Source organism: Aquarana catesbeiana, linkage group LG04 (genome assembly GCF_042186555.1).
Source record: "Aquarana catesbeiana isolate 2022-GZ linkage group LG04, ASM4218655v1, whole genome shotgun sequence".
Classification (NCBI taxonomy): Eukaryota; Metazoa; Chordata; class Amphibia; order Anura; family Ranidae; genus Aquarana; species Aquarana catesbeiana.
Window position 1 is genome coordinate 40,995,409 of NC_133327.1, and position 20,845 is coordinate 41,016,253.

Genomic DNA, 20,845 nt, shown 5'->3' on the forward strand with positions numbered 1-20,845 from the left:
TGTTCATACCAGATCCAAAGGGCCTAGTAATGGACTGGGGGGATCCCATGCCATTTTTTTTCAATGACTTTTATCCGTATTGCCGAGACCCGACAATTCATTATAGCCGCAAGTAATTTTAAATGACTTTTTTTCCTTTAGAAATGTCATTTTGTGCAGGGACTGTTCTAAACACGGGAAAAATGTGGCACTTTACAGGCATACTATAGACACCCCCCAGGTACGAAATTTTAAGGAATATTTCACTTTTATTGTTTCACTTTAAGCATTATTAAAATCACTGCTCCCGAAAAAACGGCCATTTTTAAAACTTTTTTTTGCATTGATACATGTCCCCTGGGGCAAGACCCAGATCCCCAAACACTTTTTATGACAATACCATGCATATAAGCCTTTAAAATTAGCACTTTTGATTTTTCCCATAGACCTTTAAAGAGTGTTCAGCGGCTTTCGAATTTGCCGCGAACACCCCAAATTGTTCGCTATTCGGCTCACGTTCGACTCGAATATCGGGCTCATCCCTACTCATAGCAGTAATCAGCATTAATTTATGAAGAATCGTTCTTGCCAAACCAATCTATTAACCTTCTATGAAGAGGTGGGTTTCCATCTAGATAAAGGAAGGCCCGTAGACGTGGTGTATCTGGATTTTGCAAAAGCATTTGACACAGTTCCCCATAAATGTTTACTGTACAAAATAAGGTCCGTTGGTATGGACCATAGGGTGAGTACATGAATTGAAAACTGGCTACAAGGGCGAATTCAGAGGGTGGTGATAAATGGGGAATACTCGGAATGGTCAGGGGTGGGTAGTGGGGTTCCCCAGGGTTCTGTGCTGGGACCAGTCCTATTTAATTTATTCATAAACGATCTGGATGATGGGGTAAACAGTTCAATCTCTGTATTTGCAGATGATACTAAGCTATGCAGGGCAATAACTTCTCTGCAGAATGTGGAAACCTTGCAAAAAGATCTGAACAAATTAATGGGGTGGGCAACTACATGGCAAATGAAGTTTAATGTAGAAAAATGTAAAATAATGCATTTGGGTGGCAAAAATATGAATGCAATCTATACACTGGGGGGAGAACCTCTAGACAGGAATCTAGGATGGAAAAGGACCTGGGGGTCCTAGTAGATGATAGGCTCAGAAATGACATGCAATGCCAAGCTGCTGCTAACAAAGAAAACAGAATATTGGCATGCATTAAAAAGGGGATCAACTCCAGAGATAAAACGATAATTCTCCCACTCTACAAGACTCTGGTCCGGCCGCACCTAGAGTATGCTGTCCAGTTCTGGGCACCAGTCCTCAGGAAGGATGTACTGGAAATGGAGCGAGTACAAAGAAGGGCAACAAAACTAATAAAGGGTCTGGAGGATCTTAGTTATGAGGAAAGGTTGCGAGCACTGAACTTATTCTCTCTGGAGAAGAGACGCTTGAGAGGGGATATGATTTCAATTTATAAATACTGTACTGGTGACCCCACAAAAGGGATAAAACTTTTTTGCGGAAAGGAGTTTAACAAGACTCGTGGCCATTCATTAAAATTAGAAGAAAAGAGGCTTAACCTTAACTTCTTGCCGACCAGCCGCCATCATTTTACTGTGGAAGGTCGGCACGATCCTGCAAACCATCGTAGCTATACGTCAGCTCGCAGGATCAGGATATCAGGCGCGCTCAAGTGCCTGCTGCGCTGCAGGGGTCCTGATGCTCGTGGCCAACTGTCACGATGACTGCCGGCCACGAGCAATCGCGAGCACGAGGGACAAAACACGGAAGTGTGTGTGTAAACATACAAATCCGCATTCTGTTCTATTAGCTAAGAACCACAATCCATCACTTCCTCTAGTCAGTCCCCTCCCCCTTCATTTAGAATCACCTCCCAGGGAACACAGTTAACCTCTTGATCGCCCCCTAGTGTTAACCCCTTCACCCCTGAGGCTGGATTCACACCTATGCATTTTTGGTACTTTTTGCATTTTGCAGATTTGCACTACAGTCCATTTAATATGGTTTCCTATGGAACACGTTCTGTAGTGCAGATCTGCAAAATGCAAAAAGCACTAAAAATGCATAGGTGTGAATCAAGCCTTAGACCGTAGGGTTCAATATTGAGTTGGCCCAACCTTTGCAGCTATAACAGCTTCAACTCTTCTGGGAGAGCTGTCCACAAGGTTTAGGAGTGTGTCTATGGGAATGTTTGACCATTCTTCCAGAAGCGCATTTGTGAGGTCAGGCACTGATGTTGGATGAGAAGGTCTGGCTCGCAGTCTCCACTCTAATAATCCCAAAGGTGTTCTATCGGGTTGAGGTGAGAACTCTGTGCAGGCCAGTCAAGTTCCTCCACCCCAAATTTGCTCACCCATGCCTTTATGGACTTTGCTTTATGCACTGGTCCAAACTATTTGGTGGAGGGGGATGTTGGAGTGGGATTGTTTTTCAGGGGTTGGACTTAGCCCCTTAGTTCCAGTGAAGGTAACTCTTACGGCATGAGCATACCAGGACATTTTGGACAATTTCATGCTCCCAACTTTGTGGGAACAGTTTGGGAACGGTCCCTTCCTGTTCCAACATGAGTTAGCACCAGTGCACAAAGCCAGGTCCATAAAGACATGGATGAGCGAGTTTGGTGTCCAGGGAACTGGACTAGCCTGCACAGAGCCCTGACCACAACCCAATAGAACACCTTTGGGATAAATTAGAGCAGAGACTGCAAGTTGGGCCTTCTTGTCCACATCAGTGCTTGACCTCACAAATACGCCTCTTGAAAAATGGTCAAACATTCCCATAGACACACTCCTAAACCTTGTGGAGAGAAGAGTTGAAGCTGTTATAGCTGCCAAGGGTGAGCCAACTGAATATTGAACCCTACGGACTAAGACTGGGATGCCATTAAAGTTCATGTGCGTGTAAAGGCAGGCGTCCCAATACTTTTGGTAATTTAGTGTATGTATTTCATCTGTGTCTTTTGCCTGAAATTCAGATTTAAATTAATCAAACCCACCCCCAGACAAAAAAAAAAAAATGGAAAAAAGAAAAAATCTGAGAGTCAAAAAGAAGTCCTAAAAATTCAGCAGCTACTTACCGTGTCAGTTCTCTTCTCTCTTCTCTCTTCTCTCTTCTTTGGTGCCAGAGCCAGTTATTTTTTTTTAAAAGCCTGGATGAATGTTTAATCTGCAATGTGCACAAACTGGTTGTTGCTTGGCTTTCGTAGCAGAACTTTGCTCCACCCTCAGATAAGAAGAGTAAAGTCAACGGAGTTCAATAACAACACAAATATGTTTGAAATTTCTATCTTACAGTGTTCACTTTATTAACCATTTGACCACTGGGCAATTAAACTCTCTCTCCCTCTTCCTAACCAGATCAATTTTCAGCTTTCGGTGCTCTCACACTTTGAATGACAATTACTCAGTCATGCAACACTGTACCCATATGAAATTTTTGTCCTTTTTTCACACAAATAGAGCTTTCTTTTGGTGGTATTTAATCACCGCTGGGTTTTTTATTTTTTGGGCTATAAATCAAAAAAGACTGAAAATTTGGTAAAAAAAAACTTTGTTTCTGTTCAAATTTATTGCAGAGTATTGGCAGAGTATTGGCCAGTATTGCAGAGTATTGCAGAGTATTGGCAGAGTATTGCAGAGTATTGGCAGAGTACTGCACAGTATTGCAGATTATTGCAGAGTATGGGCAGAGTACTGCAGAGTATTGGCGAGTATTGCAGAGTATTGCAGAGTATTGGCAGAGTATTGCAGAGTATTGGCAGAGTACTGCACAGTATTGCAGATTATTGCAGAGTATGGGCAGAGTACTGCAGAGTATTGGCGAGTATTGCAGAGTATTGCAGAGTATTGGCAGAGTATTGCAGAGTATTGGCAGAGTACTGCACAGTATTGCAGATTATTGCAGAGTATGGGCAGAGTACTGTAGAGTATTGGCAGAGTATTGACGAGTATTGGTAAGTATTGCAGTGTATTGGCGAGTATTGCAGAGTATTGCAGAGTATTGGCAGAGTATTGCAGAGTATTGGCAGAGTACTGCACAGTATTGCAGATTATTGCAGAGTATGGGCAGAGTACTGTAGAGTATTGGCAGAGTATTGACGAGTATTGGCAAGTATTGCAGTGTATTGGCGAGTATTGCAGAGTATTGGCAGAGTATTGCAGAGTATTGGCAGAGTATTGCAGAGTATTGGCAGAGTATTGGCAGAGTACTGCACAATATTGCAGATTATTGCAGAGTATTGCAGATTATTGCAGAGTATTGGCAGATTACTGCAGAGGAAATGTCGTACCTCGCAGCAGCGACAAGGGACGAAAGACCAAATGAAAGACCCCAGAAAAGGTACACAGGTTTAGTTTATAGTCATTTCTAGGCAGTTGCGTTTAGAGGCTTTGTTTGGAACCCAATAAAATGCGTTCAGAAGCTATGTTTAGAGGCATTTCAAACGCCAAACGCTGCTAAACGCTGCTAAACGCTGCTAAACGCGGCTACCCACATTTAGGCGTGTTTTCGTCTAGTAGCGTTTTTAAAGGGAATCATTTTATTTATTACTTTTGAGCCAGGAAAATGCTAAAAACACACCAAAAACTCAATTATCACCGTATGCAAGCTTGATATACCATGTGATATTCCCCTCATCAGCCAATTATGCTGTACAATACACAACTTGCATTACTTGATGCTGAAGTTGAATAGGAATTTCGCTCACCCGTCAACCATTGAGAATTTGGGAACTAGACGGGGTCTAACCTTTTCCAAGAGAACGTCAAAGGTGGCAATTGACATGCGTGTAAAATTAAAAGATTTCTCTGGGTAATTGCGCAGCTGAACATACATATTAGAAAAGTATCCTGTGGACATGCGTTGAGCCATCAATGGATGTGTCCAGTAGCGACGAACTCTGGTCCTCTCACGTAATTTTCTACGTCTTTGGAGCCTCAGCAAAAGCAACATCAGGAGCATTTCCTCACTCATGCTCATCATGGGATCCATATTAACAAACCAAACAACAAATAACAGCTAGCTACAAGCACACTGCTTTATCAGCTGCTACTCACACTGTTCTCTCACAGTTCTAATCATTTAGTAGGGTCTCCTGAGGTTATCTTTAGTAAACGCTCCTGGACGCAAATGCGGCTAAACGTCGCTAAACGTGGCTTGGAAACACTGCTAAACATACGTTTTTAAACGTGGATTACTGGCTGCGATGTTCCAGCGTTCAGGAGAGGTTGACAAATGTCCCGTGTACAAAAAGCCTAAGATCTGCTACACAAGGGACTACAGAAGGCAGATACAAATAAAATGCAGTACTTTTATTGCTTGTATTTAAAATACATTTGACAAAGAACTGATGAATAGAGATGCATTAATGTATGTCTTTTTTATCTGCCTAAAGTTTGGCTGTATACTTGTTTTCAAATAGAAAACATATTTTAATATATTTCATTTATGTGTAAAGTAGTAGTAGTAAGAAGTAAACTCACTTTACCTCTAATTTTTCGATGGAAAATGTCCGATCGGAGCGTGTTGTCGGAAATTCCGACCGTGTGTGGGCTCCATCGGACATTTTCCATCGGATTTTCCGACACACAAAGTTGGAGAGCAGGAGATAAAATTTTCCGACAACAAAATCCGATCGCGTCAATTCCGACCGTGTGTGGCCTGTTCCGACGCACAAAGTGCCACGCATGCTCAGAAGAAATTGCAAGACGGAACAGCTTGTTCTGGTAAACTTAGCGTTCGCAATGGATACAGCACTTTCGTCACGCTGCAATGTTAAAAATGGTTTAATACAGCGCACTCTCTTCTTCTTTATAATGTGACAAGAATGAAGTAGTTTTGCTGCTCATATTCACACACACTTCTCACAAAGTTTTATTTTTGTTTTTTTATTGGGATTCCCTGAATATATTGTTATTAGTTGTCACATCTGACAGAATTTTTTTTTTTATTTAATTTTTTGGGGGATTTTAAGCCTTTTTTTTTTTTTAATGTTTGAATTTTTTCAAAGGCTGATCTTTGTTCAATGTTATTTTTATTTTTACTCAAGAATATTTTTGTGTGTGTTTTGTGTGTCAAGTTACCCCAACACCATTGATATCTTTTATTATTTAATCTCAAGGAGATTGTTTGTTGTTGGTGTCCCTTGTTCATTTCACATTGTATATTTGAAATGTACCTGAATCCTCACAAACCAACTGTCCTTTTTGAAGTAAAACACATAGGAGAGTATAATTAAAAAAAAAATCCTTTATTAAGGGCTCAGAACCAAACAAAGAGGGAGGCAACACTGGATCAACAGGAGAAATTAGCGAAGCCTGGGACCCCCACGGCAGACATCAATTCTTGAACATCAAAATTGGTGGCCTGAGGAGTCCATATGTAAGGGAGGGTAGTCTGGTCCAGAATTCGCAGAGATCCAGATAGCAGCAGATAACATCTGTGTCCCCAGGCTGTGGTACCACAAGAGGCTGCATTTTTTGGCTGACCGGACTGGATCCAGGGTCCTCACTTTCTGGTCTTCCTTTCACGCTTCCTTACGGGCTGTGGCTGTGCAGGTGGAGATGTGGCAGGAGGAGGAGTAGGACCTGGAGGAGGACTGGGAGGACCTGGAGGAGAGGGAGGACGAGGAGGAGGACCTGCAGGAGGAGGAGAAGGACCATCGCAAAGGTGTGTCTGAGCTGTAATTTGGCCCCTCATACCTTTGTTAAGAGCCTCCAATATGAGCGCCTCACACAAGACTTGTTGGCCCTCCTCCATCCTCTGCATTTTATATGCAATGACGGCAGCAATGTCCTCCTCCACGGTCTGTCGTGCTCCCAGGACCTCTGTAGCCCTCCAAAAGAGTCCTACGGTAGCCTCCTCTGGGGCACTCCTCCTACTGCCACTTTCTCTTTTCAGGAGGGTGGAGGGACCTGCAGATCAGGCAGCCGGCTCGGCCCGGCCACCTCCTGGCTCAGACTTCCCTGTGTATGAAAAAGGGACATGGTTGTAATGTTTTGCTTCATCAATCACAATCCTAAATTAGTACTCCAAACAAACATCTAGTTAACATCATTGATTGGACAAGCAGAAATATTTAGAGGAATGCTATACCTGGCTCAATCTGGGCTCCTCCACATGTTGCCTGGAAGGCCCAGGTTGGGCGTCAGAAGCCTCAGCCGGGGGGGAAGGAAGCGTGGAAGGAAGACTGGAGAGGGATGACCTGGGTTCAGTCTGGCCTGCCAGAAAATGCAGCCTGTCGTAGTACAACATTCTGGGGACATAGATGTCATCTGCTGCTCCGGATCTCTGTGAATCCAGGACTTTCTTGCGCTCCCTTAGATATGTGCTCCTCAGGCCACCAATTAAGATCTTCAAATAGGTGATGTCTGCCGTGGGGATCACCTGCTTCACAATTTCACACAATTGCTCCAGTGCTGCCTTCCTCTTTGCTTGGTTCTTGTAATGGGGGTGTTTAATCTCCCACAGACAGGGCAGCTCCCTTAAGATATCTATGAATGCTGACATGAAGTCATTGTCTTTCACTAAGATATCCATGTTCACTGCAAGACACAACACAAGACAAAGCCTAATGTCAGACAAAACTCTCCTAATCTTGTTACAATATAGGCTTCAATGTAGAAGCAGTATAGGCACAAGTTTGTCTCTTACCTTCGTTCTTACGATCGGCGCGTCCAATGCTCCTTCCTCCGCTCACAGATCGTACGTAATACGCACGCATGTTACGCTTTATACACACTGCGCATGCGTGTAACTCCACCCGCCCCTGACGTTCTTTCTAGTATATTCCCCGCCCCTTTTCGTTCAGTGCAGTGGGGGAAGAGCACATGGCAGAGTCACAGCAGGTGCGTGCTAATTGCAGGAACGAGGAGGAGGAGGAGGAAAGCCCGGATCCAGACACGTCCCGATCCAGAAGGAGACGTTTTAAGGCCACAAATATGTCCTTTGGGGAGATGTTGGAGATGGTCGACATCATGAAGAAGTCCGACTATGACAGAAAGTATGGGCCTTACCCCAACCCCAATATCCGAAAGGCCAAGATCATGGTGAAAGTGATCAAAAGTCTTCACAAGAATTTCGGGGTACGACGATCGAAAGATCAGCTCAGGAAGCGGTGGTCAGACCTGAAATTGAGAGAGCCAGAGCAGTACCGAAAGATCCGGAGAGTGCTGCAAAAAAGTAAGTAGTTGTGCTGTGTTCCTATTCTTTTTGTCTTTATTGCGTTCGTGCTGCTCCATATGCTTTTCTTAATTGTACAGTTTAAAAGGGCAACTTTAATGTTCATGGGCCCATTATTCATTCGTATCAAACATTTTTCTTTCGGCCTCTAAAACACCATTGTTTAGGCCATATGCATTTTCCCACATTTTTTTGGGGCCTACTTGGATGCCAAATAGTTGTTTGTGTAGATGGGTTTGTTACTAGAATGAAATGCCAACTAGATTGTGTGTAAGGAGAGGACACTGAGCAGCTGTTTTCACATCTGGACACTGGAGCACTAGTGTGGGACACAAGAACACCATTTTTATTAGGGGGCCACACAGGTGCTCCAGTGTATACTATAGGGGGGGCTACATCTGTGAAGCTTGTACTAAACAGGTAAAGTATTGCAGCTTGAAAAAGGCCAATAAAAAAAATACATCTTGGAACTCGGCTAAAATAGACAATTGTACCCCACTTCCAAGCAATGTTTCCTATTTCTAGTTCTGCCATCAAATATCTGTGTGCTAATTATACCATTTTTGTTTTACATAGGGGAGAAAAGACTCGGAGGACACCCCTCATCCGAGGAGACCACAGACCCTCCACCTCTGGAAGAAGGGGAACTAACACCAACCCAAGAAGAGCAGGAGGAAGAAGAAGATGTGGTGGAAATTGGCACCACAACAGGTGAGTGTCTGCGACCACAGGCTCAGGTAAGAGATGGATGCTGGCAGATTTTTGAGACCTGTTTTTGTTTTCTTTCTCTCTTTTTAGGTGATCGTGATGTGAGGGATCCAGAACGTTTCACATCAGAAAGTGCCCAGATCCTGATCGGGGAGATCATGGGGTGTAATGTCGAACTGCAAAACATACAGCAAAAAATCAATGATGTTATTAAAAAAAATAATAACATCATTGATGTTTTGGGTCGAATTTAAAACCCCACAAAATCACTTTTTGGATTGTGGTCCAATCTTTTAAAGATTTTTGCAATGTTTTGAAAAGCCAAATTTGGAGGATGTACACAGTGTGCCAACATGTGCTATCTGCCATCACGGGAGATCAATGGACGCGTTTTGGGGGTGCAACCCCTTCCTCAATTATAAAGTAGCGTTGAGGAAGGGCTTGCTCCCCCAAAACACGTCCCTTGATCGCCCCTGATGGCAGATAGCACATGTTGACATTCGTAAATTGGTGTGCATCTTCCAAATTTGGCTTTTCCAGGGGTGATTTCCCCCCATCTGAACGCTATATCAAACCCAGTTCCTAAATACTAGCCTTCAGGTTTTACCTAATGTGAACTTTGTAAGTTCAAGTTTTTTGGCTTTCTTGTTGGTTTTACACAGGCCTGTTTTATCTGAAATGGACATTTCGATTTTTGATAATGCTACTGCAAAAATTGTTATACAACAAACATGTTGGTTTGTTTTAAAAACCTTTGGTAAATGCACATGTGATTGTGCAGGTATAAAAAAGTTGCTTACTCAAGAATGTGTGGATTATTGTCTCAACACTACAATACAACACTTTTGGGGTGATGTAATTGCTGTTTTCAGCAAAAATGGGTGTTATTTCCTAAGGGCAAATCCTCTTTGCACTACAAGTGCAGTTTCAGTGCAGTTGCAAGTGCACTTGTAGTGAAATGTGTTTTTGCATTTAGGAAATAACAGCCAACAGTGCTTTGTATAAGGTTACACAATCAGGACATTTTCTGGACTCAACACATTTCTGTCAGGGTCAGCTAAAACAAACACAAGCAGTAAATGTCCACCAAGAATTTCTTTTTTTTTTATTATAAAAAGGCTTCACAGATTTTCTGGCATATTGATAGCCCCCCTACCCGCAAAGAACTCCAGGTAGCGTAACCGGACATCACGGGCACTCAGGGAGGGCAAGCCAGTAAGGCCACTTTCAAGCGCCGTCAGTGTGGTTTGATGTAGGATTCCGGTCTCAGGCCCAACTGAGCCAGCATAGTTGGCCGAATGTTTCCTTAAAAAGTTATGGAGAACACAGCACGCCAGTATAATATGGTTCAGTTTATACTCCGCCATATGGATGGGTGTCAGAAATAGTCGGAACCTGCTGGCCAGGATTCCAAATGTGTTCTCCACCACTCTTCGGGCTCTGGCCAGCCGGTAATTAAAAACCCTCTGTTCCGGGGTGAGGGTCCTCATTGGGAATGGCCGCATCAGGTGGTCCCCCAGCGCAAACGCTTCATCAGCAATGAACACAAATGGGAGTCCTTCAACATTGTCCTCTGGAGCTGGCAAGTCCAAGCTGCCATTCTGGAGATGCCTGTAAAACTCCGTCTGGGCAATGACTCCACCATCGGACATCCGGCCATTCTTCCCCACGTCCACATACAGGAAGTCGTAATTAGCCGACACCACCGCCAACATCACTATACTATTGAACCCCTTGTAATTATAATAGTATGACCCTGAGTTGGGTGGTGGGACGATGTGGACGTGTTTCCCATCAATTGCCCCTCCGCAGTTAGGAAAGTCCCACCGCTGGGCAAAGTGGGAGGCCACAGTCTGCCATTCCTGTGGCGTGGAAGGAAACTGTTGAGAAAAAAACAATAAACATTACTATTTTTTCACAGAAACATGGCAAGCAGATTAGGCACAAACATTATGTGGCAACCTCCAGATAGCATTTAGTAAGGGGAATTTAACAAGGCCAAAGTATAAGGTACACCTATCATATTCCCCCTCCCCCCTCTCATGGGCCATTTCTAACATTATAGGGGGGGGAATCTTGGACAGGTAACCCTCTTCACTTCATTGAGAGCTGAATGCCTAAATAATGGGTATTACTTGGAACAGCCCCTCCTTAGTTACGCTATTGGCAGACCACTGGACAGGTAAGAAGTGTCATAATACAAAGATATAAATACACATTGTACACATTTGAGGACATTTGGACATTCTGCTATTACCTATCAAGATAATAATAGAATACAAAAACTTGAAACAGTACCATTGGAAAGTATACAGGCAGGCCCTTGCACTACATGCTTTGGGCAATTCATCCATAAATCTGACCAGTAAAGAGGTGGGTATAGTGTGTATGGGTTTGGCAAAGTCAGCAGATAGATGATTGAGGATACATAGAGAATTGGGATCAGCTGACTTAGCAGTTGGGGGAGGGAGGGTTACTAAAAATTATTTGGGGACACTAACAAAAAAAAGCCTCTGGCACTCTGCCTGAATTTAAATCAAAAATAACATTTCAAAACATTTTAGGGGGTGTTTGGGGTAAAGCACTACTATAGAGCTGATAAAATACATTGTTAAGTGACTACATGAGGTGAATATAGGCCAGGAGACACCATGCTGGGGAGGTTAGTGAAGGGCAAATATGTATGAAGGACCTAAAATAATAATTACACAAAAATCCAGCATGCATGAGAACAAAGGGGACATTCACAGCATATTACAATCATGGTAATTAGGGAATGAGGAAAGAAATACAATATATTAGCAAACATTAAATACAATAAAATGTGATATAAAAGGATAAAAATCTTACCTTCATATACTCCTTCTGCAGAACCTGTATGATGGCAGAACAGGTCTCTGGGATGATGATACCCAGAGCCTGGGGGGAGATGCCTGTCGAGAACTTCAAGTCCTGCAGGCTTCTCCCTGTGGCCAAATACCGCAGGGTAGCGACCAACCTCTGCTCCGGAGTGATGGCTTGCCTCATGCAGGTATCCTGCCTGCTGATATAGGGGGTTAGTGAAGCCAACAAACGGTGAAACACGGGGTCCGTCATCCTGAGAAAGTTCCTGAAATCATCAGGATTATTCTCACTGATCTCACGGAGCAAAGGCATATGAGAGAACTGGTCACGCTGAAGCAACCAATTCTTGGTCCATGAACTCCTCCCCACCCTGTTCATGGATTGGACTTGTGTCAAGGTCAGGACCCCAACACCAAGCCCCCACACAGCACGAACTCTACGAGGAGTACGCATACGAAACATGGCTAGAAAACGGTCGGCTGCTCAGAACGAAGTAACAGAACGCACTGAAGAACAGCAAGGCCTGTGAAGAGCGACCTGAAAAACAGTAACGAACGAACAAGAATACAATGACTAAGTCACGCGGAACTTGCTTGCACGCACTGAAGAGCAGATACAAACCCACAAGCACAAACTGAACAGCAGAAAACGATCTGAAAGCCACGAGTCTGAAAAAGCGCGAATCGTCTCTCACCAAACTTTTACTAACACGAGATTAGCAAAAGGAGCCCAAAGGGTGCCGTGCTTGGTTCTGAACCGGCCTTTTCTAGTCTCGTCGTACGTGGTGTACGTGACCGCGTGGTTGGCGATCGGAAATTCCGACAACTTTGTGCGACCGTGTGTAGACAAAAAAAGTTTGAGCCAACATCCGTCGGAAAAAATCCTAGGATTTTGTTGTCGGAATGTCCGAACAAAGTCCGACCGTGTGTACGCCCTATTACTGTGCTGATTCTAGTTAAATATTATCACCAGCAAAAACTCACCTGAACTCTTTTCTTCCCTTTTTATTGTGCAATTAAGACAGCAAAAATGTCCTGCCAGTGTTTGAACTGCTAGTCATCAGTTGGCAGAACATACCAGGACTTCTATTACTCTGCTTTTCCCTTTCAGTCTGCTGTCCACAAAATGCAAAATGTCAGTCAGTTCAGGTTTTCTATACAGGCTATTGATGCTTTAAAGGTCTTCTCCAGCCTCACAGGTACACACACTATTGACCAAACATGTATAGAAATCTTCTATTGACTATCAGAACTCTAAATTAATCCAGTACTTAATGTTTTCCTCAGATGCAGTTTATAATTTCTATGTCTTTAAACTTTGTTTTATAATTATTACAGCTTAGGTCTACCATGTCGATGAGGATCTCTTACCCAACAACCCTTGCCCGACCAAAGGTTGAAGGGCCTCTTACACAGCCGCTTTTGCCGGTGGTTGTGGTGGTCTGCGAGTGGATGGCTTATTGGAATCTTGAAGCCCCCTTTATTGATAAGGGTGCCCCAGATTCCCCTGTGTGAATGAGGTACCTGTACATAGTATCCCTACTCATTCACATCAAATAAATAAAAGTTGTTACCTAGAAATAAAGACAACTCAAACATTTGACGAGTCATTGATTAAAAAAATTAAAATTCTCCAAAAATGCCCCTCATTGGAAATCCATCATCAATCACAATCCCCATCACCCGCCAACTTGCAAAAAAACCCAAAAACAATGGCCTGGTGTACACAACCATTCCTGGTGGCAATACTAGCTGAATGAAAGCTCCCCAAGCTGTCATCAGCTAGATAAGGGAAGCTGAGGAGATAGTAGTGACATTGTTGACCAAATCTGGCTAGTAATGTCACTGCTATCTCTGCCCCTTTGTTTAAAAGGAGCAGGAATTCCCTGTGTCTTCACTGGTTCCTAGGGACACTGTGGGTGCTTGCACCCATGGCTTTCTTAGGAACCAGTGACAGTGGGAAGCTGTCATATATAGGAGTGGTAGAAATACCACACATCAATCATCTGAATGGGCTAAAGTTCTAACCAAGCATAGGATCATCCCTATTCAAGACTGCATAAATGTTAAAAGGTATATGCTTCCTGTAGAAAGTAATACGATGTAGGGACCCTGTCTTAAGCTGGAGTATCCCTAGTCTAAATATAGTGGCTACAGCTAGGCTGCAACCAGCCTAAACTTTAATTCTGTTTTTTGGCTGTGTTTAGTTTTTTAAAAGAACACAACATTGTTTGCTTCTGCCTGCTGATGGGAGTGTTCCCAATGATTGTCTAAGAAGATACAATGTGGGGGGTTAGGAACATTTATTTGCATGTAAATGAGGTGAAACAAATGTCAATGTAAACAAGAGAGAAAAATAATTCCACAATAGCACACTAAATTAATCTACAAATCTCCTAAACATTAGCATTGTGAAATGATCAACATAAAACACCCATACATAATGTAAAGTGTCCATATGGCATATCCAAAAAAAAAAAAAATATATATATATATATATATACTGTATATGCTCCAATATATGCAAATCAATATGGTATTACAGTCCAACCTAATGTGAGGAAGAGAGAGTGAAACAAAATCTTGTTCCACCAAAATTCTTCACGAAAGTGAACTGTGCCAATTCCACTCCCTTAAGAATAAAGCTCACTAGATGCTGTTGCCATATTAGATGTTATTGCCTTATAGATGTTATCGCCTTATTAGATGTTATTGAAGAGCCGCTTATACACGCCAATCTCCATCCAGATTAATAAAGACACTCTCCACATGTGGGGATAGAAATTGAGATCCTCCAATAGTGTAAAAACACCTTAAGGTTATTGGTTTATTAAAAGTAATGCACTTACATCATAAAAGATTCAAACATGCCAGCGTTGCCGTGTAGCCATGCTCCGACGCGTTTCATCACTTCAGACTTTGTCACAGGGGGTGCCCTGTAGATTGGAGATTAATTTAGTGTGCTACTGTGGAATTTTGTCACTGTTTTTTACATTGACATTTGTTTCACCTTATTTGCATGTTTATTGAATATTAAGTGGCAGCACAAACAGGTGTTTCTCATTAGCGCAGTGCGCACACATATATGAACATTTATTGGTCAATCACTAAAGGTACTTTCCAGTGATACAGGCTGGTGAACAGGATAAATATTTTAAAGTGACCTTTTAGAAGGAAGAGTAGGGATGAGCCCGATGTTCGAGTAGAGCGTAAGTTCGACTCGAACATCGGGTGTTCGCCTGTTAGCCGAATAGCGAACAATTTGGGGTGTTCGCGGCAAATTCGAAAGACACGGAACACCCTTTAAAAGTCTATGGGAGAAATCAAAAGTGCTAATTTTAAAGGCTTATATGCATGGTATTATCATAAAAAGTGTTTGGGGACCCGGGTCCTGCCCCAGGGGACATGTATCAACGCAAAAAAAAGTTTTAAAACAGCCGTTTTTTCAGGAGCAGTGATTTTAATAATGCTTAAAGTGAAACAATAAAAGTGAAATATTCCTTTAAACTTCATACCTGGGGGGTGTCTATAGTATGCCTGTAAAGTGGCACATGTTTCCCGTGTTTACAACAGTCTCTTCAAAAAATTACATTTCTAAAGGAAAAAAGTCATTTTAACCACTTCCCGCCCGCCCTATGGCGGATTGACGTCCGGGAAGTGGTTCTGTTATCCTGACTGGACGTCATATGACGTCCAGCAGGATAACATGCCGCAGCGCGCCCCCGGGGGCACGCATCGCGGCGATCGGTGGAGCGGTGTGTCAGTCTGACACACCGCTCCACCGATCTTGGTAAAGAGCCTCCGGCGGAGGCTCTTTACCACGTGATCAGCCGTGTCCAATCACGGCTGATCACGCTGTCAATAGGAAGAGCCGTTGATCGGCTCTTCCTCACTCGCGTCTGACAGACGCGAGTAGAGGAGAGCCGATCGGCGGCTCTCCTGGCAGGGGGGGTCTGCGCTGATTGTTTATCAGCGCAGCCCCCCCACAGATCACCACACTGGACCACCAGGGATCACCACTAGGACCACCAGGGAAGGGGCAACATGTGGATGGCCATGGGGTACATACCTGGCCATCCACAGTGTGCCAAATCTGTGCCAATCAGTGCCCACAAATGGGCATTGATTGGCACCATCATCTTGCAGTGATGCCCAGCAATGCCACCCTTAGGGGCATCACTGCAAACAAGCAGTGCCATCAGTGCCACCCATCAGTGTCCATTCATGCCACCTGTCAGTGCCCATCCATGCCCATCAGTGCCCATATATCAGTGCCCATCCATGCCCATCTGTGCCAACTATCAGTGCCACCCATAAGTTACCATCAATGCCACCTACGAGTGCCCATCAATGCCACCTATGAGTGCCCATCAGTGCCGCCTATAAGTGCCCATCCGTGCCACCTATGAGTGCCCATCAGTGCCGCATACCAGTGCCACCTATCAGTGCCACCTATCAGTGCCCATCAGTGCCGCCTATCAGTGCCGCCTATCAGTGCCCGTCAGTGCCACCTCATCAGTGCCACCTCATTGGTGCCACCTCATCGGTGCCCATCAGTGCCGCCGTATCAGTGCCCGTCAGTGCAGCCATATCAGTGCCCGTCATTGAAGAAGAAAACTTACTTATTTACAAAAAGTTTTAACAGAAACAAAGAAAAACTTGTTTTTTTTCAAAATTTTCGGTCTTTTTTAATTTGTTGCGCAAAAAATAAAAACCGCAGAGGTGATCAAATACCACCAAAAGAAAGCTCTATTTGTGGGAACAAAATGATAAAAAATTTGTTTGGGTACAGTGTAGCATGACCACGCAATTGTCATTCAAATTGCGACAGCACTGAAAGGTGAAAATTGGGCTGGGCGGGAAGGTGTCTAAGTGCCTGGTATTGAAGTGGTTAAAGTACTCGCGGCTATATTGAATTGTCGGTCCCGGCAATACACATAAAAGTCATTGAAAAAAACGGCATGGGATTCCCCCACAGTCCATTATCAGGCCCTTTGGGTCTGGTATGAATATTAAGGGGAACTCCGAACCAAAAAAAAAAAAAAATTACGTGGGGGTCACCCCAAATTCCATACCAGGCCCTTCAGGTCTGGTATGGATATTAAGGGGAACCCCATGTCAAAATTAAAAAAAGATGGCGTGGGGGTCCCCCTAAAATTCCATACCAGACCCTTATCTGACCACACAACCTGGCAGGCCGCAGGAAAAGAGGGGGGGATGAGAGAGCGCCCCCTCCTGAACCATACCAGGCCACATGCCCTCAACATGGGAAGGGTGCTTTGGGGTAGCTTTCCCGTAGCGTCAGAGGGGGCGGAGTCACCCGGTGACGTAACCGGGTGACCCCGCCCTCAGTTATAAAGGAACTGTCACCTGAGAGGACGGTCATTACGGCAGGTGGAGGCGGAACGGTGGCGGCGTGCATGTTTTTTTTTATTTTCTTTTTCGGTCCGTCGGAACAAGAGAAGAAGAAGATGAATGGACTTCGTGGGACATTTTTATTTTTTTATTTTTTAATAAAGGACTTGTCCCCAAGCCCTGTCATATCATTTTTACCGTTTTAACACTTTTTTTTTGTGAAATGGCAGGGGTACATTTGTACATAAATATCGAATTTCAATGAAAATGAACAAAATTATAGCGGATATAACAAATGAATTCGACATGATTCGGGATTCAGTATTATGAATATCGACATTCTACAGAAATAACAAATTATTCGAAAACGAATTAACGTAACATAACAAATATAACAGAACGAAATTATGTATTTTACGAATGACAACGAACCGAAACTAAACAAAATTTTCTGTTGTGCACAAGTCTTATAGCAATATAGTGTCACCAATCAGTGCCCACCATTGCCCACCAATGCCAGCAATCAGTGCCCACCAGTGGCAGCAATCAGTGCCCACCACTGCCCACAAGTGCCACCAATCAGTGCCCATTAGCGATGCCAGTCAGTGCTGGCTATCAATGCCGCCTATCAGTGCTGCCCATCATTGCTGTCGATCAATGGCCATCAGTGTCGCCCATCAGTGCCACCCATCAATGCCTATAAGTACCGTCTATCCGTGCCATCCATCAGTGCTCACCAGTGCCGCCTATCAGTGCCCACCAGTGCCGCCTATCAGTGCTCATCAGTGCTACATATCAGTGACACCTATCAGTGCCCATAAGTGCGGCATATTAGTGCCTCCTCATCAGTACCACCGAAACAGTGCCCATAAGTGCCACCTCATCAGTGCCCATAAGTGCCACCTCATCAATGCCCACCAGTTCAGCTCATCAGTGCCCATCAGTGCCGTCTCATCAGCGCATATCAGTAAGGACAAAAAATTACTTAGTTACAAAGTTTACTGACTGAAAAAAAGTAAAAAACATCTATTTTTCAAAATTTTTGTAAAAAAATAAAAAACCCAACAGTGAATAAATACCACCAAAAGAAAGCTATATTTGTGTGAAAAAAATGATAAAAAAATGTTTGGGTACAGTGTAGCACGACCGCGCAATTGTCATTCAAAGTGTGACAGCGCTGAAAGCTGAAAAACGGCTTGGGCAGGAAGGGGGTGTAAGTGTCCTGTAGGCAAGTGGTTAAACGATTAAAGAAGATTTCATGTTTAAAAAGTCCCCCAGAATTAAAATGTACCTTTGATGTTTAGTATGATTTTTATATATTATGTTATATAAATATAAGGATTTTTTTGCTTTTATAAAAATCAAAATGATAATTATGATAGATTTGTGCAACAATATTGGAACATACAACATCAACAGTACTTTTAAATCTGAACTTTCAAAGAATGTCTTTTGCTAACTGCAAAGTCACAGAACATGTCATTCAACTGGAAAAATGTTTCCACCTAATGAAGCATGAGGCTATAAACAGCATCACCTTCACAGAAACTCAGACAACCTTCTTTAAAGCCAGAAAACTAGTGTTATCTTTGTCAGCTGATTGTAATTGTAATGCCGCGTACACACGGTCGGACTTTTCGTCTACAAAAGTCCGACAGCCTGTCCGACAGACTTCCGGCGGACTTCCGGCGGACTTTCGGCGGACTTGCAGCAGACTTTCTAACGAACGGACTTGCCTACACACGACCACACAAAAGTCCGACGGATTCGTACGTGATGACGTACACCGGACTAAAATAAGGAAGTTCATAGCCAGTAGCCAATAGCTGCCCTAGCATGGGTTTTTGTCCGTCGGACTAGCACACAGACGAGCGGATTTCGGGGTCCGTCGTAGTTACGACGTAAAGATTTGAAGCATGTTTCAAATCTAAAGTCCGTCGGATTTGAGACTGAAAAAGTCTGCTGAAAGTCCGGAGAAGCCCACACACGATCGGATTACCAGCCAGCTTTAGTCCGTCGGCGTCCGTTGGACTTTTGTAGACGAAAAGTCCGACCGTGTGTACGCGGCATAAGACACTATCACCAGAAAAAAAACCCTCCTCTGACCTCTTCTTTGCATGTCAATCATTAAAAAAAAACTATAGGAAGGAGTAGACCTTACATGGTGCTTTAAACATGCATGCCACTGCTCTGCTTTCAATGAATGTATAGAAATACACACTATATAAAAACTGGTCATATATAGAGCAAATTCTCAAGTAAAAAAATATGAACCTAGTAAATTCAAATGCCTCCCACACCACTAAACGCTGATCCAATCAAGATGGTGTGAAGAACTAGTGAGCATTGCAGGGAACACAGCAGATCAACATGAGGTTTCGCTACCATAATGCCACGTACACACGGTCGGACTTTTCGTCTACAAAAGTCCAACTGACGCCGACGGACTAAAGCTGGCTGACAATCCGATCGTGTGTGGGCTTCCCCGGACTTTCAGCGGACTTTTCCAGCCTCAAATCTGACGGACTTTAGATTTGAAACATGCTTCAAATCTTTACGTCGTAACTACGCCGGACCCAGAAATCCGCTTGTCTGTGTGCTAGTCCGACGGACAAAAACCCACGCTAGGGCACCTATTGGCTACTGGCTATCAACTTCCTTATTTTAGTCCGGTGTACGTCATCACGTACAAATCCATCAGACTTTTGTGTGATCGTGTGTAGGCAAGTCCGTTCGTTAGAAAGTCTGCCGCAAGTCCGCCGCAAGTCCGCCAAAAGACCGCCGAAAGTCTGTCGTACAGGCTGTCGGACTTTTGTAGATGAAAAGTCCGACCGTGTGTACGCGGCATTAGGCTTAGTCTTGTGGGTGAATCCCGGCAGTAGGAGGTCACAGGCAGGAATTCCTTGTCTGTCTGCTTGTAGGGATCAGTAAAGTTACACCCATTTAAAATGTTACCACAGGGGCGGAGCTTGCCGCGGAAGAAGATGGACGCTCAATAGAGGAGCTCCACAGCGCTCGGGAACACAACGGCCCACATCGCCTGCTCCACTGGCCCAAAACCACACACAACCACCTGCGGACCGGCAGCACATCTCCGGGAACCGATCGATCATGCCGCGGCGCAACAAGGAGAACCGGAGGCCGCAAAAACTGACTGAATACTACCCGCTTGGGCCTAAGCAAGATGGCGGCGGCGGGACAGCGGCGCGAGGTATGTCTAGTACCCCACTATACGAAGCAGGCAAGGGCAATCTACAAAAAAGGAATGCACCACAAAGGAGCACACACTCTCCTATACATACCCCCAATTCAGGCAGTCCGGAAAAAGCAAGATTGAGGCTGGATGCCTCGGATTCTAGCCGGGACATAACACCAGGCCTAGACTCAGGAGAAGATACCAGAGATCTCCCTGACTCAATTGATCTCTTTCCCACCACTAACCAACCTGTACTGGACACCACACTAAAGGATATGTTAGTCTCACTCCGGAGTTCACTACATGCTGACATGCTATCCTGTGTTCACAGATTTGGTGTGGAACTTAAAGAAACAGTATCCAGGGTAGATCATATTGAACACAAAATGGGGGAGTTCGCTACTACCATCAATGATCTAGTGGATGCAAACGATAACAATGCAGATGAATTGGATGCCCTTAAAGCAAAACTAGCAGACATTGAGGACCGCTCTAGGAGAAATAACTTTAAAATAAGGGGGATCCCCGAGTCAGTCCTGCAATCTGACCTGC

At 43.9% G+C, this 20,845-nt stretch overlaps 1 protein-coding gene and 1 long non-coding RNA gene across 2 annotated transcripts in view; one reads left to right on the top strand and one right to left on the bottom strand.

Moving 5' to 3' along the window:
* The window catches only part of LOC141139196 (cytochrome P450 2K6-like), an 83,341-nt gene extending 80,113 nt beyond the window's left edge, over nucleotides 1–3,228 (bottom strand). Inside the window, exon 1 of the mRNA XM_073625115.1 lies at nucleotides 3,090–3,228. The gene's annotated coding sequence lies outside the window, so the exon portion shown is untranslated. The remainder of the gene's footprint in view (nucleotides 1–3,089) is intronic.
* The window catches only part of LOC141139198 (uncharacterized), a 1,175,459-nt gene that overhangs the window by 61,104 nt on the left and 1,093,510 nt on the right, over nucleotides 1–20,845 (top strand). The gene's annotated exons all lie outside the window — the stretch shown is intronic.